This window comes from Bacillus rossius, chromosome 12 (assembly GCF_032445375.1).
Source record: "Bacillus rossius redtenbacheri isolate Brsri chromosome 12, Brsri_v3, whole genome shotgun sequence".
In the NCBI taxonomy this organism is placed as follows: Eukaryota; Metazoa; Arthropoda; class Insecta; order Phasmatodea; family Bacillidae; genus Bacillus; species Bacillus rossius.
In genome coordinates, this window is record NC_086339.1 from 47,411,779 (window position 1) to 47,432,224 (window position 20,446).

Consider the following 20,446-nt stretch of genomic DNA (forward strand, 5'->3'; position numbering starts at 1 on the left):
TAGTAACAGGTTCGAGGAATTAAACACTGCAAGTTCTTTTACAAACATAATATTTATTACATAATTTCTATTCTACTACAGGATCATTTGCGAAAGCCAGCAATCTTATAATCATTTAGTTCCGCAGCGGTGTGAAATGACTAATTCTTAGCTCCAATCGGTTTATACTAGACAGAGTCCAGCCAGAACCTTTACAGACATAGTCCACCTCTTCTTGACAGAGTTTCTGGATACCGTTTTTAACAGTTTGCTTCACATCGTTAGAACTGTAAATTACTGCAGCCGATGTCTTGAATGCACACTTCTTCACTTTGTCATCGAACGGATATGGCTTTCCATATATACAGTCCAACCACAAGTTATATTTCAAAGGTCCGTTTGTTGCTACATCATCAGTAAGCTGATTGATTATGTCCTCTCTGATATCATCAAGAAAATTACAAATGTCTTTCAACTCACCTAACGTATTTAAATAATAATAGTCCTTCAATGTTCCACGAAATGCAGACTGCGCCAAGTAGAAGCCATTATCGTTCACTTGTAATGCTCCGAACACAGTCTTAGGTTTATTTTCCTGTTCAGACGTCATACCAATCGGTTGCTGCACATCGGTTTTCTTGCTTGTACGCTCACGAGCCTTCAACCTAAACCGAGGAGTCGAAATTTCTGCAGGTAGTTCAGCAGTAGGCACACGGACTTCACCTTTACAGTTTTTCGCATGTCGTCGCAAATTATCAATTCGAGTAAACCATTCATGACACTCATCACATCGAAACTTCATGCGAGATGGATTCTTCGTGCATTTGCTCCGCTCATGTCTTCGTGCATCATGGGAAAATGCGAACGACGTATCACAGTAGCTGCAAGGATACCGTGGTGATGAAGACGATCCTTTCAGACCCGATCCAGATACAGGCGTTACAACAGTAGTACCATTTCCAGGCATTCTCTTATGCACATCGATGCATCGTTGTTGCGACGAAACCTTTACTTTCTGCCGAACAGCAGGACCTTTGCATGCCTTCATGTGCGTTTTCATATTATCTTTTCTGGCAAACTGCTTATGACATTTCTCACAAACAAACATTTTACGATATAGGTTCTTGGCACATTCGCTCCTCTCGTGTCGCCGAGCATTGCTGCTGTTTGAGAAAATCTTGTCGCAATAACAGCACCGATGTTCGCTAGTTGTCAAATCAGCATCCATTGAAGTCTCCATCGAGGTCGTATCGTCGATCGTCGTGGTTTCCTGCACATCCAGCTCAGTAGTCATTAAGCTATCTTCTGCTGGTGGTATCACATCTGTTGAAATCTCCTCCAGTGTTGACATCGACGTTGTCAACGGAATCTGCTCCTTCTCCGTCGTAGCTGTCGTCAAGGTTCCCGTAGACGATGGTACAACCTCCATCGAGTTCGTCGTTAAAGTCGGTAAAGATGCCATCGAGTTCGCAAGAACAGGTAATTACGTGATTAATGCACCAGAAGAAACAAACAAGGTGATCCTTACACCGACGACGTCAGTAACAAACTGAGCGTCCTGTTGTCTAGGACTCGCTTATATACATGAACCGTATGGAATAAAACGCTAGTCAAATCAAGAACCATTTACAATAATACTAGAGTCAAAACAACATTAAAATAGAAGGACCATCAACGAAAAGGCAGCACATTTGGAAGCACCGACAACGAAACGGCAGCACATTTGGAAGCACCGACAACGAAAAGACAGCACATTTGGAAGCACCGACAACGAAAAGGCAGCACATTTGGAAGCACCGAAAACGAAACGGCAGCACATTTGGAAGCACCGACAACGAAATGGCAGCACATTTGGAAGCACCGACAACGAAAAGGCAGCACATTTGGAAGAACCGACAACGAAACGGCAGCACATTTGGAAGCACCGACAACGAAAAGGCAGCACATTTGGAAGCACCGACAACGAAACGGCAGCACATTTGGAAGCACCGACAACGAAACGGCAGCACATTTGGAAGCACCGACAACGAAACGGCAGCACATTTGGAAGCACCGACAACGAAACGGCAGCACATTTGGAAGCACCGACAACGAAACGGCAGCACATTTGGAAGCACCGACAACGAAACGGCAGCACATTTGGAAGCACCGACAACGAAAAGGCAGCACATTTGGAAGCACCGACAACGAAAAGGCAGCACATTTGGAAGCACCGACAACGAAAAGGCAGCACATTTGGAAGCACCGACAACGAAAAGGCAGCACATTTGGAAGCACCGACAACGAAACGGCAGCACATTTGGAAGCACCGGAAACGAAAAGGCAGCACATTTGGAAGCACCGACAACGAAAAGGCAGCGCATTTGGAAGCACCGACAACGAAAAGGCAGCACCATCATCAAAAAGGCCGCACATTTGTCATTGGCTCCAATATTCATTGGCTCCATTATTCATTGATTCCATCAGTCTATTGATTCCATCAGTCTAGTGACTCCATCTGTCATTGGCTCCTACAGTCATTGGCTCCTACAGTCATTGGCTCCAACAACTGTCTTTTGTCTCACCAACTCCAAATATATATATTTGGCTAGAATTCTACGAGTCTAAGAGACTATGAGACCACATGGCTACGAGTCTAAAATGATCTAGCTGGTTACGAGTTATACATGGCTTGCGAGGCTACAGAGCTACGAAGTTTCTAGTACACAGGTTTACATGACTGCGAGGATACAGGACTACAAGTCTGCAAGAGTACTTGACTACGAAGGTACTCGTCTACATGACTCCAGTTACCGCATCTGTCTTCGACGGAATTTTCTCTTTTGCTCCAACTGCTCCATCAGCATTATGTTATAAGATTACAAGGCCTCTTGCTTACGTAGCTTCAAGTCTACAAGCCTCCAATGCATCATGACTGCGAGACTACGATCAATGAGGTTACGAGTCTACGCGTTTGCGAGTCTTCTAGGTTACGTGATCGCGAGGCTATAGGACTACGAAGCTTCTAGAACGCATGGTTACGAGACTGCGAGGCTACAATTCTACGAGGTCCCAAGACATCCAGGCTACGCGACTACGAGCCATGAGGTTACGAGACTACGTGACTACGAATCTTCAAGTTTACGAGACTGCGAGGCTACAGAGCTACGAAGCCTCTAGTACACAGGTTTACGTGACTGCGAGGATACAGGACTACCAGTCTGCATGAGTACTTGACTACGAAGCTACTCGTCTACAAGGCTACAATTACAGCATCTGTTTTCGTCAGAATTTTCTCTTTTGCTCCAACTGCACCACCAGCATTATGTTATAAGATTACAAGGCCGCTTGCTTACGTAGCTTCAAGTCTACGAGGATACTTGGATACGTAGCTTCAATTCTACGAGGTCCTAAGACTTCATGACTACGCGACTTCGAGCCATAAGGTTACGAGATTACGTGACTACGAATCTTCATGTTTACGAGACTGCGAGGCTACAGAGCTACGAAGCCTCTAGAAAACGAGTTTACGTGACTGCGTGGATACAGGAATACAAGTCTGCATGAGTTCTTGACTACGAAGCTACTCGTCTACAAGGCTCCAATTGACACATCTGTCTTCGATGGAATTTTCTCTTTTGCTACATCTACACCATCAGCATTATGTTATAAGATTACAAAGCTACTTGCTTACGTAGCTTCAAGTCTACGAGGCTCCAATACATCATGACTACGAGACTACGAGCCATGAGGTTACGAGACTATGCGATTGCAAGTCTTCAAGGTTACGTCATCGCGAGGCTATAGGACTACGAAGCTTCCAGAACGCATGGTTACGAGAATGCATGACTAATTGGCCGCATGGCTACGAAACTTTATGTCTCTAACTGACTACAATAGCACTATTCAGTGGTGAGAGTTAATTTATTTCATGCAAAGGTACTTGCTGCAAGCAGTTCCACTTTTCAACATCAGATGACGACACGTTTTGCTTGCAGGTAAAATAATATTTATTTATTTTATGCGGGATGCGGGTTGTTCACTATCTATCGCATAAGAAGAATGGCATCGATAGTCTTCAAGGAGAAGGAAGTTCGTCCTTCCTGCTAGTGCTTCTCAGATTTCTCACGGTCCGCCATCTTGGATTGCGAAGTCACGGCTGCCATCTTAGATGGGTGTGACTTTGAACTTTGACCGAAACCGCAGGAATGATCGCAAGCACACTTATCATTGCTGAGCAAAGATAGAGTTCTAGTACAAGCCAGAATTTTATGTATTTTTTGTTTTTATTTTTAATTTTTTTATTAATTTTTTTTATTTTTAAATTTTTTTTTTCTGTAATTTTATGATATCAAAGAAAACATGTGTCGTTTTCTCCGTGTGCTCCTGATAATTCTTATATATATTTTGATGGTTAATCCGTGTGCTTGCGATCATTCCTGCGGTTTCGGTCAAAGTTCAAAGTCACACCCATCTAAGATGGCAGCCGTGACGTCGCAATCCAAGATGGCGGACCGTGAGAAATCTGAGAAGCACTAGCAGGAAGGACGAACTTCCTTCTCCTTGAAGACTATCGATGCCATTCTTCTTATGCGATAGATAGTGAACAACCCGCATCCCGCATAAAATAAATAAATATTATTTTACCTGCAAGCAAAACGTGTCGTCATCTGATGTTGAAAAGTGGAACTGCTTGCAGCAAGTACCTTTGCATGAAATAAATTAACTCTCACCACTGAATAGTGCTATTGTAGTCAGTTAGAGACATAAAGTTTCGTAGCCATGCGGCCAATTAGTCATGCATTCTCGTAACCATGCGTTCTGGAAGCTTCGTAGTCCTATAGCCTCGCGATGACGTAACCTTGAAGACTTGCGATCGCATAGTCTCGTAACCTCATGGCTCGTAGTCTCGTAGTCATGATGTATTGGAGCCTCGTAGACTTGAAGCTACGTAAGCAAGTAGCTTTGTAATCTTATAACATAATGCTGATGGTGTAGATGTAGCAAAAGAGAAAATTCCATCGAAGACAGATGTGTCAATAGGAGCCTTGTAGACGAGTAGCTTCGTAGTCAAGAACTCATGCAGACTTGTATTCCTGTATCCACGCAGTCACGTAAACTCGTTTTCTAGAGGCTTCGTAGCTCTGTAGCCTCGCAGTCTCGTAAACATGAAGATTCGTAGTCACGTAATCTCGTAACCTTATGGCTCGAAGTCGCGTAGTCATGAAGTCTTAGGACCTCGTAGAATTGAAGCTACGTATCCAAGTATCCTCGTAGACTTGAAGCTACGTAAGCAAGCGGCCTTGTAATCTTATAACATAATGCTGGTGGTGCAGTTGGAGCAAAAGAGAAAATTCTGACGAAAACAGATGCTGTAATTGTAGCCTTGTAGACGAGTAGCTTCGTAGTCAAGTACTCATGCAGACTGGTAGTCCTGTATCCTCGCAGTCACGTAAACCTGTGTACTAGAGGCTTCGTAGCTCTGTAGACTCGCAGTCTCGTAAACTTGAAGATTCGTAGTCACGTAGTCTCGTAACCTCATGGCTCGTAGTCGCGTAGCCTGGATGTCTTGGGACCTCGTAGAATTGTAGCCTCGCAGTCTCGTAACCATGCGTTCTAGAAGCTTCGTAGTCCTATAGCCTCGCGATCACGTAACCTAGAAGACTCGCAATCGCGTAGACTCGTAACCTCATTGATCGTAGTCTCGCAGTCATGATGCATTGGAGGCTTGTAGACTTGAAGCTACGTAAGCAAGAGGCCTTGTAATCTTATAACATAATGCTGATGGAGCAGTTGGAGCAAAAGAGAAAATTCCGTCGAAGACAGATGCGGTAACTGGAGTCATGTAGACGAGTACCTTCGTAGTCAAGTACTCTTGCAGACTTGTAGTCCTGTATCCTCGCAGTCATGTAAACCTGTGTACTAGAAACTTCGTAGCTCTGTAGCCTCGCAAGCCATGTATAACTCGTAACCAGCTAGATCATTTTAGACTCGTAGCCATGTGGTCTCATAGTCTCTTAGACTCGTAGAATTCTAGCCAAATATATATATTTGGAGTTGGTGAGACAAAAGACAGTTGTTGGAGCCAATGACTGTAGGAGCCAATGACTGTAGGAGCCAATGACAGATGGAGTCACTAGACTGATGGAATCAATAGACTGATGGAATCAATGAATAATGGAGCCAATGAATATTGGAGCCAATGACAAATGTGCGGCCTTTTTGATGATGGTGCTGCCTTTTCGTTGTCGGTGCTTCCAAATGCGCTGCCTTTTCGTTGTCGGTGCTTCCAAATGTGCTGCCTTTTCGTTTCCGGTGCTTCCAAATGTGCTGCCGTTTCGTTGTCGGTGCTTCCAAATGTGCTGCCTTTTCGTTGTCGGTGCTTCCAAATGTGCTGCCTTTTCGTTGTCGGTGCTTCCAAATGTGCTGCCTTTTCGTTGTCGGTGCTTCCAAATGTGCTGCCTTTTCGTTGTCGGTGCTTCCAAATGTGCTGCCGTTTCGTTGTCGGTGCTTCCAAATGTGCTGCCTTTTCGTTGTCGGTGCTTCCAAATGTGCTGCCGTTTCGTTGTCGGTGCTTCCAAATGTGCTGCCGTTTCGTTGTCGGTGCTTCCAAATGTGCTGCCGTTTCGTTGTCGGTGCTTCCAAATGTGCTGCCGTTTCGTTGTCAGTGCTTCCAAATGTGCTGCCTTTTCGTTGTCGGTGCTTCCAAATGTGCTGCCGTTTCGTTGTCGGTTCTTCCAAATGTGCTGCCTTTTCGTTGTCGGTGCTTCCAAATGTGCTGCCATTTCGTTGTCGGTGCTTCCAAATGTGCTGCCATTTCGTTTTCGGTGCTTCCAAATGTGCTGCCTTTTCGTTGTCGGTGCTTCCAAATGTGCTGTCTTTTCGTTGTCGGTGCTTCCAAATGTGCTGCCGTTTCGTTGTCGGTGCTTCCAAATGTGCTGCCTTTTCGTTGATGGTCCTTCTATTTTAATGTTGTTTTGACTCTAGTATTATTGTAAATGGTTCTTGATTTGACTAGCGTTTTATTCCATACGGTGCATGTATATAAGCGAGTCCTAGACAACAGGACGCTCAGTTTGTTACTGACGTCGTCGGTGTAAGGATCACCTAGTTTGTTTCTTCTGGTGCATTAATCACGTAATTACCTGTTCTTGCGAACTCGATGGCATCTTTACCGACTTTAACGACGAACTCGATGGAGGTTGTACCATCGTCTACGGGAACCTTGACGACAGCTACGACGGAGAAGGAGCAGATTCCGTTGACAACGTCGATGTCAACACTGGAGGAGATTTCAACAGATGTGATACCACCAGCAGAAGATAGCTTAATGACTACTGAGCTGGATGTGCAGGAAACCACGACGATCGACGATACGACCTCGATGGAGACTTCAATGGATGCTGATTTGACAACTAGCGAACATCGGTGCTGTTATTGCGACAAGATTTTCTCAAACAGCAGCAATGCTCGGCGACACGAGAGGAGCGAATGTGCCAAGAACCTATATCGTAAAATGTTTGTTTGTGAGAAATGTCATAAGCAGTTTGCCAGAAAAGATAATATGAAAACGCACATGAAGGCATGCAAAGGTCCTGCTGTTCGGCAGAAAGTAAAGGTTTCGTCGCAACAACGATGCATCGATGTGCATAAGAGAATGCCTGGAAATGGTACTACTGTTGTAACGCCTGTATCTGGATCGGGTCTGAAAGGATCGTCTTCATCACCACGGTATCCTTGCAGCTACTGTGATACGTCGTTCGCATTTTCCCATGATGCACGAAGACATGAGCGGAGCAAATGCACGAAGAATCCATCTCGCATGAAGTTTCGATGTGATGAGTGTCATGAATGGTTTACTCGAATTGATAATTTGCGACGACATGCGAAAAACTGTAAAGGTGAAGTCCGTGTGCCTACTGCTGAACTACCTGCAGAAATTTCGACTCCTCGGTTTAGGTTGAAGGCTCGTGAGCGTACAAGCAAGAAAACCGATGTGCAGCAACCGATTGGTATGACGTCTGAACAGGAAAATAAACCTAAGACTGTGTTCGGAGCATTACAAGTGAACGATAATGGCTTCTACTTGGCGCAGTCTGCATTTCGTGGAACATTGAAGGACTATTATTATTTAAATACGTTAGGTGAGTCGAAAGACATTTGTAATTTTCTTGATGATATCAGAGAGGACATAATCAATCAGCTTACTGATGATGTAGCAACAAACGGACCTTTGAAATATAACTTGTGGTTGGACTGTATATATGGAAAGCCATATCCGTTCGATGACAAAGTGAAGAAGTGTGCATTCAAGACATCGGCTGCAGTAATTTACAGTTCTAACGATGTGAAGCAAACTGTTAAAAACGGTATCCAGAAACTCTGTCAAGAAGAGGTGGACTATGTCTGTAAAGGTTCTGGCTGGACTCTGTCTAGTATAAACCGATTGGAGCTAAGAATTAGTCATTTCACACCGCTGCGGAACTAAATGATTATAAGATTGCTGGCTTTCGCAAATGATCCTGTAGTAGAATAGAAATTATGTAATAAATATTATGTTTGTAAAAGAACTTGCAGTGTTTAATTCCTCGAACCTGTTACTATTATGTTAAATTGATGTTATATTTAAGTTTTTTTGCATCATCCTAGATCGAACCAAGGACCTTAGTCGATCTAATTAATCAGTATATTGATCGGAAATTTATTTAATGATTTCTGAACTTTTTCCCGGATCTCTAGCTAAATAATAACGGATTTTCAAGATGGCGGTCAACTTTCAAGATGGCGGGTGTCACAGCAATAATAAATGATTACTGCACTCTAGCGGATAAGAATTAAACTAACATGGCGTCAGCGCACTCTAGCCGACGATACAATGATGATGGCTTCCAGCATCGAAGACAAGATGGCGGACATGACATCATACTACCTGACGATATATATGCTTTGAAAAAAAAGTGGTGGGAGTCAGTATGCCTGCGTCCACTGTGAGGGAAGGATCGGTCACCATTTTTAATTTTTTTTGCACTCGTCGGGTTCGAACCGAGGACTCCGAGCTCCGTGTCGTAAATGTTTTTTTTAAATATTTTTATTAAAAATATTATTATTTAATTTTTTTTATAATTTTAAAATTTTTTTCATTAAAATCGGATAATAAATTTAAAGATGGCGGCCGTAACGGAAATTGCAACGGTGACATCATAATTCAAAATGGCGGATAACACAATGCCGGAATGTTCGAGAAAACGAAATGACGTCATCCAAGATGGTGGATCCAAGATGGCCGTCGGGGTCAAGGTCAAAGGTCAAGGTCACATCCTGATAGAGGCTTAACTGAGGCTTGAGTTAAGGATGCTTAAGCCTCTATCAGGACATTTCTAGCCGCTGGGATTTTTAAGGACTAAAACGGGAAATTTTCCCTCGAAACGGGAATTTTTCCCTCGAAAACGGGAATTTTTTTTCTTAAAACGGGAAATTTTGAGTCATTTTGAGTCATTTTTGAGGAATTTTGAGGAATTTTTGCCGTCGTGACGTCACAAACCAAGATGGCGGACACCGGCACCAAGCACCACCGCCTGAGGCCTGTTTCAGGTCCGTCATTTACATACTACTTCCCTATACAGGAAGTGTAGGGTATAATTTATGCACTGAAAAGAGACATGATTAGTTCATTCAAGCACAGATTTTATTTACTAATCCAAATATGAGAAGCACAATAAACAAACTCTGAGAAATAAAACAAAAAAAAGGGTAACAGAAGAATTTATAAATAAGAATTTATCACGTAGATTCACGAATAAATAAATACCTTAAATACATATTAAAGTGACGTCCGCCGGCAAACAATTATCACTAGAACATGGCGGTTCTCTCGTCGTTGCAGCTTCGCGGAAGAATAGTATACTTCCCAGTTACCACTACCTGCATGCTTATAACCAGTCGTCGATTTTTCCCAAAAATCAAATAATAAATAATAGGGATGGTATAATACTACATTATTACTTAAAAGATTAAGACGAAGATCGTCCAAGAAATGGTCGTGGCGAACGAGCCATGGCCAACCACTTACCCTCTGACTTGAGGCGAAGCAAAGTTGTTTCAAACCGACGCGGACCCTGCTTCCAGAGAGGTCCCCAGGCAAAAAAGTCTCGGCCCCTCCCTGGAAGGAGGTTTTAACTACAAAACTGGGCCAAGCCGGAAAAAAAAAAACACAAACACCGGGGAAACTTATCCACAGGGCAACTCGCGGTCCCCTCCCTTCCCACAAGGAAAAATTGGAAAACAAATGAAGTCAGCTATTCCTTCTGCGCAGGCGCGAGCGAGTTTCCCCCTCTCCCTCTTGCGCTGCTCGATTGTTAATTTTCCGTCTACGTTTCCAAACTCGGATGCAAGATGGCATCACTAATCAGGACAGAGTCCTCGAAACGCGTACACAAAGGCCTCGCGTTGCAGAACACACAGAACGACAAACAAGAGACAAGCGTAGCGCAGCGGGTTTTTCTGGAACGGCGTGTTGCAACCTCTCAGCAGGCCCTGGCCAGCGACCACGAGAATTAGCAACCCACGCAGCCTCGCAAAAGCCCGCGGCGCTTGCAAACTTCTATCGCAGTAACCTATATTCCCATACCCGCGTGTCGAAATCAACCGGCCGAGCCTGGAAACGCGCACGTACACCAACACGTTAACAAAAGTAAACTAAAGTTAAGAAAAAAAAAAGTAATGAAATTTTCAGACCGTGACATTACCCCGGTCTGTAAGGGCTTGTGCCCCACAAGCCATAAAAAAAAATTCCTAACAATGAAAAAACAAGGGGCAAAGAATTACAAGTTAAATGCCTACTCGAACAAGACAGCGCACGAAGGTTGGGTTTTACCACAACAATTAAATTCAAAGTCTAAACTGAAAAAGTTAAACCAATACATAATACAAAATAGCCCAGGAAACAATTCTTTCCTGTAAGAATCGATGGTGGCTGGTACATCGTAAAATTACTCGTACGACATACAACTAGGAGAGGCATGAACCGTGGACAGATCAGCCCTAGTTGAAGCTGGAGAGAAGAGTCCTTGAAGTGTGATCTGCAGCTCACACCCAGGATCCAGCCTTCAGAGCAGTTCTGCCCTCAGCCTGCCTTCCTCGCAGCATGTCATCGGGGATGTCTCCCCAGTGAAACTGAACAAACATTTCAACACCAGTATCAAAATCTCACCAAAGAACATACACTACACTGTCAAGCCTATTTCAACAAGTTAATTAGGGGGGAAGGTTTGTTTTTAACGTCATATCAAAACATTATGTTAAACAATTAAAAGCAAGAAATTCAAATTATTCCATTAAGTAAAACTGTGAAGTAACCCTATTGAATAATTATCAAACAATGCCGTCAAATATTTTACAAAAAGATCCACCCTACATTTAATCTTTATCAGTTCCATAGACAGCATAACTAACCAAGGATGAGTCCAGGGGCATGTTATTCTCCAACAACAACAACAAAAATGATCATAAATATGTCAATAAAATGAAACAAACACAGCTAAAGTAAAACGGGAGCTTGGCCTCCAAAAAAAAACAAAGGAATGGACTATACAAGTCAGGAAAACAAAGGATAAACATCAGGAAAGGAACCTGAAATGTCCATAGGATTAGGTGAAGTCCAAGATCTTCATAACACGCCTATGCAGCTACTAGCTACAGAACAGAAAAAAAAAAAAAATAGCATTGTCACTGGTTGGCCGAGAGTAACTGATTTCTTCGGTCGGCACAAGTCGACGAAAACGAGCCCCATGCTGATCCGTTTCTTCATTCTTTTAAGACAGAAAGTTCGCATACACACAGCAACCAATTTGGGAAGGGGCTTCCACAGTATAACTCCTCATGAGTTATAAGCAGCCCACCACACAACAGGGGAGGAAACAGTAGTCCATCTCCCACACAAGTTCAATGGCTGCACAACACATGGTCCTCAGTCAGGAGGACATACATGGCGAAGGAAAGTTCTTCACATAGCTTACGTAATTGTTGGAGTCTCTGGATGTGGTACATCGATGCACTGTCTCTTCTTCAAGAAAGAAAAAGAAAACGTAAACACTTGTTGCTAACAACGTTGCCTCACTTGAGTCTGTGGAAAAAGGAATTACACTGTCTTCAGAGGCACGAGTGCACACAGGTTTGGACAGGGGAGGGGATAGACCAGGAACAAGGTATCCCTACCCAGGTTAAATCAAAGTCGAGCGTAAACAAGTAATTAGAAAAAAAATTAACCCTAGATTAATAATTGCTTGGACCCCTAGATTCATCCTCGATTGTTGTCTCTTTTTTTTTATTCTTTAAACAAAAAGTAACACCTCTGAACTGAACAGTTAATTACAAAAAAAAAACATTATAAATCCTAACCACAAAAGTGTTTAACAACTATGTGCTCTCCATGAGGTGAACAAATCAAACATAACCAACAGTTCTGTAAAATTAATCACACAGGGTGAGGTAAACATGAAATTCCTCACCTGACTCACTAACCAACTTAGATTTTAATCGACAATTCTCAGAAAATTGATCACGTAAGTTAAAGGTTTCACTTGTAGTTGCAACATCAGTCTGTACAGTAGGTGAGATTTCCTCAGTTTTCCGTAATTTCCACTTGAGTGACAACCATTTCCATAGCAGAAAAAGAATCATACACATTATGACACCAAGTATAAATACAGTTATGCTTATCTCCATTGTTAACATGACATTTTCACTAAAAGCTGATACGCGGGGGAAGGTACCAATCCCCACTAGATAAGGGTTTCTTACAACAATTAGTAATTTAGTACCACCAATCACAAATAAAGAAATACTTTGTAAATGTTTTAACAAAAAGCTTACAACTTCCACCGGGTCTCGCAGCTGTAATTCGTCGGGCCTCGTAAAGGAACGTGAAACGACCAAATTCAAGTGAGGAATAACAGAAGGCCAATCCTCGTCTAAACAATCTTCTAATGAAGGAAAAACTGTGTGTGAAGATGCTGTTAAAGGTAAAATCTTTAATTTTTTTAATTTTGACCAAGCAGCTGGAATCACATGAATCATTTGGAATTTGGCTTTAGAAAGAAAATCACACGGATAAAGTTCATTAATTTTAAGCTCATCATTCATGTACAAGCGACAATCGCAAGGGACCTCAATGTCCACAGCGCCAGGTCGATCCGCAGCAGCTAAAAACAAGGTTTGGTTCTTATTCCCTAAACACTGTACTTCTAGTTTACCAACAGGGTTAGTTAGAAAATACCGTTCAGGACCAGCCTGCGTAATCATGAGGTGGGTTCCCGAATGGCATCTGTAAGCACACAGTTCACCAAGTTTCTCTGCAGTCACTCCCTGAAATAAAGCTTTAGGACATAGAGAACTTCCCATGGCATCACCTGAAAATCTGGGAACAAAACATAAACTGTCTTCGAAGGGACGACAATCCAACAAATTTCTACCCTGAATGGTCACCAGTTGCTCATTATTTATGGCTAAAAAGTTTGGCTCGTGCTCCAAGTGGCAAGTGTTATTTTTCCAGCGGAAAGGTACCGCAACAAACTGAAATAATTTCCAATTGGAATTAACATGAACAATAGGTATCTTAAGTTTGACATACAAGTTCTCCTGATAAATGTGACAGCGACAAATAGGCAAATGAAAATACTTTTGTACTTGGGCAACACTAATAGTTAATCTATAACCGTCTTTGTTTAAAATAGTCTCCAAAATTTGCAGTTGCTGTTTTAAGTGATCAGGAGTAACCAAAACAGAGGGTATCTTATGGGAACGACATTGGTCCAAAATTTCAATTCGAGTCAAAGAATGGGATTGCTTGAGCAGTTGTGCTGCCAACAAGAGCTGAAATTGAAAAGAATGCCCTATCTCTTGTACCATTCCAGAAAATTTCACTGTCATAGATTCTCTCAAATCTTTAAGGTAATTAGTAAGGTTAACAAACTTAAACTGAATTCGTTTTAGCACACCGGACATAGCTTCATTAACCACACAAATGGTATTACTTAGATTAGCCAGAGCAACATGATCATCTAAAATTTGTGATTCCATTAATCTAACATGTTGAGCCATTTGTTTTTGATTCAAAAATAAACTTTCAACTTGGCTGGTGACTACGATGTCGCAACACCACCTAACAAATTCACCAATAAAGGATAGACCCCGTTTTTCTCTCTCGTCATCCTGATTGTAAACCAAATCCTCTCCAGCAGCATCATTTAATTTTGAAATTAACATATCAGAATGAAACATAACCTGTTTCAGTTCTTTGAAAATTTTACACCAATCATTGGAACCATCCCTGGGACAGGAAGTTAAAAGAACAATGCTTTCCTGAATATCAATTAGTTTGGTTGGCCACGAGACCTTGAAATTGAGGGGGACCGAAGAAGTGTATAACATCACCTGATTCAACGGCTCGAAGTGGGCCCCGGCCACTACTCCGACTGCGTCCCGCTGTTGATGAGGGGAAGAGGCAGCCGAACCGTCGAGGGCCCCCACCAGCACGGCCCCCACCAGCACCCAGAGGTTCATCTTCTGACCGTGGGCCCGAGAGGCTTACTTGCAGCAACCTATAACACTCTTAAATACTGATTTTAGGTACAAAATAGAGACTAGAGCACAGTCAACAGCCTTTTATCAAACAAAACAAAACATAATCGAACCTCTGTTATCAATTTAGACACACTATTAATGATAAACGGAAACATAACCTGCAAGAAATAAATTAAACATAACATAACATCTGGACACATTCTTACTTCTCTATCAGGATAGATTTTGAGACGACCCCAGTAAATACACAAAAGGAAACTCAGGATGAATAAAAGGGTTTCATACGTTCCACATTTGTCACCTCAAAAACATCTTTCCCACGTCGACTCTTCTTCAGTCGATACAGGTTATCCGACAGCTTGTCCTCCACTACATAGGGTCCAAACCAGCGGTGAAACAGTTTCTCGGACAGACCTTTTTTTCGAATAGGGGTGAACACCAACACTTCCTGCCCAATTCTGTAATTTACAGCTCGTCTACGTTTATCATACCTGCGTTTGTCTACCTGTTGCTGTTTCTTCAAATTTTCAGCTGCTTGGCGAAGCGCATCCTTCCACCGACTGCGCAACCCCAGACTCTCGTCCTCATCTACGTGCTGATTTAAGTTGATCTCTGATGGTAGGATGGGTTCTCGTCCATAGAGCAAAACAAAAGGGCTGAAATTAAGGGTTTCTTGTTTCGAGGAATTGTAGGCGAAAGTTACCAAAGGTAAATACTCATCCCAATTTTTCTGTGAACTGGATACATACTGAGACATCATCATGGCTAGGGTACCATTTAAACGTTCACAAAGACCATTAGTGTTAGGGCGGTAACCAGAGGTCATTAAAGACTGTATGTCCATTAATTTTAACAGCTCCTTGACAATTTTTGAACTGAAAACCTTTCCTCTATCGGTAAGGATAGAAGAGGGTACAGAATGGCGACAAATAATTTGTTCCAATAAGAAATTAGCTACATCTGTTGCATTGCTGGTAGGAGTGGCTTTTGTCTCAGCCCACCTAGTACCATAGTCTATTGCAACTAACACATACTTATTTCCTGACGTCGTCTTGGGAAAAGGGCCTAGAATGTCAACTCCAATGCGTTCAAAGGGCTCGCAAACAGGTAAGGGTTGAAGTAGCCCAGCTTTCTTTTGAGGGACCCCTTTCTTCCCTTGACAGTCCCTACAACTACGTACGTATGCCTGAATTTCCTTAATCATGTTAGTCCAATAATACCGACGGGTGATTTTATCTATCGTGCGCGCTGCGCCTAGGTGTCCTCCAAAAATAGGGTTATCATGACATTCACTCAAAACTTCAGCTTTCAGATTATCAGGTACCACTAACAATTTTTCTTTACCAACCGAGTTGGGGTTATTTTTGTACAACACATCGCCAATCAAAGAGAAATTTTTGATTTGTCTGCTAAGGTTATTATTGAGTCCAGAAGGGTTTTTCATTTCATTTATTAAAGGTGCCAGACTAGGGTCAGATTGTTGTAATTTAGCTAAATCAACATCCTGTAACACAAATATTGGTAATTCCAGAGATTTATCTTCATCACTTAAAGTTCCCTCTGTTACAGCATTACGACTCAGACTGTCCACATGACCATGTGCCTTACCACTACTATAACACACAGTGTAATCATACTCCATCAGTTTCAAGGCCCACCTTGTCAATCTACCTGCACTATGTGCATTGAACTTTAACCTATCAAGGTAACATAAACTATGGTGGTCAGTAACAATCTTAAACGGTTTGAGGTAGATGTACGATCGAAACTGGTCAAGAGCATAAATCAAAGCTAAACATTCCAGGTGGGTTATTGGATATCTGGTTTCTGCATCTGTCAAGGTACGACTAGCATAGGCTATGGGTTGTAACTTTCCATCTACTCGTTGCAACAGGGTAGCCCCAATACCCAGTGTACTAGCATCAGTGTGCACTTCAATGGGTAATTTCTCCTGAAAATGGGCCAACACAGGTGCGGTCGTTAATTTTTCTTTCAAAGTTAGAAATGCTTTTTCCTGTTCTGCTCCCCAGATGAATTTCTCATTTTTCTTTAATAAAGAGGACAAAGGTTTCGCAACTTAAGAGAAATTTGGAATGAATTTACGATAAAACGAGGCAAGTCCTAAGAAACTCCTAATTCCTCGTTGATCCCTAGGTTAGGGAAAATCCCTGACTGCACAAATCTTTCCAGGGTGGGGCTTAATGCCTTCACTGTTTACTACATGTCCCAGGACCTCAGTTTCAAAGTACCCGAATGTACATTTAGAGGGTTTCAAAGTTAGGTTGGCATCTTGCATTCTTTTTAACACTAATTCAAGTCTGCCTAAATGTTGGTCAAATGAATTTCCCACCACAAGGATGTCATCAAGATAAACTAAACATGAACCCCACTTTAATCTGGCTAAAGTTTTATCCATGTATCTCTGAAAAATAGAAGGGGCTGTTTTCAGACCGAAGGGCAAAGTTTCAAAACAGTAAGTCCCATCGGAAGTTACAAAAGCAGTTTTTTCTTTATCCTTTTCGGCTACTTTCAACTGATGATACCCAGCATTCATGTCCAGGTGAGTGAAATATCGGGCCCCCGTAAGGTGGCTCAAGAAATCATCTATCCTAGGGAGGGGATATTTATCGTCTTTAAGCACTACATTTAACCAACGATAATCAACGCACATGCGAAAGTCATTATCTTTCTTTCGTACTAACACAACTGGAGAACACCAGCTGGTGTCACATGGCCGAACTATCTTGTTATCTATGTGCTCTTGCACAATTTTGTTAATAATTTCGCGTTCTCCTGGAGACACGCGATAAGGCACAGAAGAAATAGGAGGGCTATCTCCTGTATCAAGGAAGACAACCTCCTCGTGGGTGCGTCCTATTTGTGTGGGGTTCCAACTAAAACAGCCCTTGTACTTGTAAAGCAGTTGTGTTAACTTCTCGCGTTGGTCAGGAGGTAACTTAGGATTAATATTCAATTGGGTCAGATCAAATTGGTTTTCCTCTTTAGCTTGTAAGATGGTACTTACTTCCTCAGAAGGGGAGGGGGCAGTACCTTCAAATTCATGTAGGTACCCCAATTTCATCCCTGGATGCAAGACCACTGGGTGGGGTGCGGTGTTGGTGATCCATATGTGGTTATGTTGTTTTTGATTTACGATGCTACGAGGGACTAACACTGAAAATCTACTATAAACATCCTCTTTAGGCTCAAGCAAAACCTCATCGGGTAGATCACCTCCCTGGAAGTAAACAGGTATCAGCTGGTGTGTTCGAGCATCTAGACGCAAGTGTTCGGCTACTGCCACATAACCTATCTTCACCATCCCTTCTGGTTGAATTTGGGTTAAGATAGGTTGCTCTGTCGGAACAGCTGACTGGTTGTCCTTACCAGTTGTAGGGAAAGGATTTATTTGTTTTTGTTCGGTCTGTTTACATTTCGCACGATGACTGTTTTTGGCTTCCCTCACCTCTGAGCATCTAGTGGGGATACTTAAATCAGGATGGTTTAAAATCAGAGACAAACTCCTATCTCCTATACATGTAATGACAGCCCCGTATTTGCTCAAAAAGTCACACCCTAAAATAAGCCCTTTTATTGGTGTCTCCACAAGCCCCACAGGGTGAGAATATCGAAAACTACCGAGTCTAAAGTGTAGGTGACTCATGTGTTTCAACTGGTGAATTTGGCCAGACACTCCCGAGAACACTCTAGGTTCAGCGGGTTTCCAGTAGTCCTTTGGCATCAACCGATTCTCTAGTAGTGAAACAGCTGCCCCACTATCAATAAACACGGGGATTTCTGTCCCAAAAATTTTAGTTGTTAAACTCAACACCCCATCGCGCTTACAAAGGGACATTTTGTTTTCCCAGGACGAGTGCACACCCCGAATGTACCCCGCCCAGACTAGTTTCCCTGTTTCTGGTTGTTGTGCAGAGATGGACACCCCCTTCTCATATGTCCGGGCTTATTACAGTTGAAACAGATGGGTCGTCCATAAGACGTCCGCTGAGGCCTATTAAGAGGTCTAGGACCCGAGCCTGGTGTTGTGTTCCTAAACGGGTTACCTCTAAACTGATTGTTTGGTGGATACAAATTGTTGGGCACACCCTGTCTATACTCCTCCCTTGGCTTAAAACTCCTTTGTGGTATTGATTGAACACGCAGTGTTTTCATGCCCTCACGTAATTGCTTTAACTGTTTCCCAAATTCAAATAAGGTGCTTTCAAGTGTAGCATTGGTGTTATTTGTATCCCTAATATTCCTAACGGGAACGTGTTCTGGTTTCCCATTGCTTCACTGTATCCTGTCATGGCTCTTTGCGTAGTATAGTCCTGCCTCAATGTTCCTAAGGTTCCCTAATAGTTGCTCAACAGTATTGTTTGGAAATAGCATAACCTTTTCAACAATATCCGACCTTAGTCCTCTTAGTAAGTATCTAACCTTGTTGGCTTCAGACATTTTTGAATCGAGTCTATTGCACAAATGTAAAACATCATAAACAAAAGCTTCGAAGGGCTCATCCCTATCCTGTATCCTTGACTGAAGTCTTAATTCCAAATCTTCTACTTGCCCTACTCGGGTGAATGCTGCTTTCAATGCAGTGGCTAGTTCCTCAAATGTGGTTAGGTTTTCTAAAGTTTTTTCGAAACTATCGTACCAACGCCCAGCAGGTCCCCTAAGGAAAGTTGGTAGATAAGAAATACATTTTTGTTCGTTCCACCCATTAACCTTGGCTGCTCTCCTGAACTGCTTCAAAAATTCTTCCACATCCTCACACTGTTTTCCCCAAAAATGACCTGGGTCTACATAGAATTTTCCTGCTTCCATGTTTTCGGAGTCTCCACAAGAATTCGCTAGCTGCAGTAATCTAATTCTATCTTGTAAGTTCACTAAAGGTTCTTCATCAGAGCTACTATTCCCTATTACGTCCTGTATTCCTGATTTATCATCCTCACATAAGCTTATGGTGAACCTCTGTGACATACCTCAACCCTTAAAATAATTTAAGCTTAAATTAACTCAGAGCCGATAATGTTTACTATATGTGAGAGAGGAGAAAAAAAAATTATTTTAAGAAAATACATGTAACTGTCTGCGACACCCGAAAGATAAGTAGTGAATCAATGATCATTCATCCTAACAAAACAATAATAAACAGACTGGCGATAAAAAAAAATAAAAAAAATTCTCGCTATTAATTAAAGTGAACAAGTCAAATATAACTTAAATAGCATGGTAGTTTATCTCAGTGCTTGATTAAAACAAATGCTTCGTGATTTAACCTAAATAATTGCAACTTATATAACATAACTTAAATTTAAAAAAATAATTTAAATGTACTTAATTAATAACATAGTAATTAAATAGGTAGTTTGCTTATCCTAACAACAACAACAAAAAAAAATATGCTCTTATTTTAATCTCGGACCTCCTAACACAGGCTGCTGTAAGAGAAAAAAAAAATAACTTAAGTATTTTAAAGTCTGAAAAACAACACATGTATTATTAACAGAAATAAAACGTAACTAATAAAACAATAGGTGCACTGGCCTTTCTTCTCTTTCCATCCTGAAATAAAGAAATGTTATTAATTTTAAAACAACACAAAATACCCTACAACAGACTTTTACCCGGCGCCTCCACCACTTGTGGCGTGACTCCGTCAGATGTCCCGCGTACACCTATACACATAACAATAAATAACCTATAACATTCGGGGGGTGGTAGCTGTTGGTAAGCATGGTACTCGAGATCAAGTCTTCTCCCTATACAGGAAGTGTAGGGTATAATTTATGCACTGAAAAGAGACATGATTAGTTCATTCAAGCACAGATTTTATTTACTAATCCAAATATGAGAAGCACAATAAACAAACTCTGAGAAATAAAACAAAAAAAAGGGTAACAGA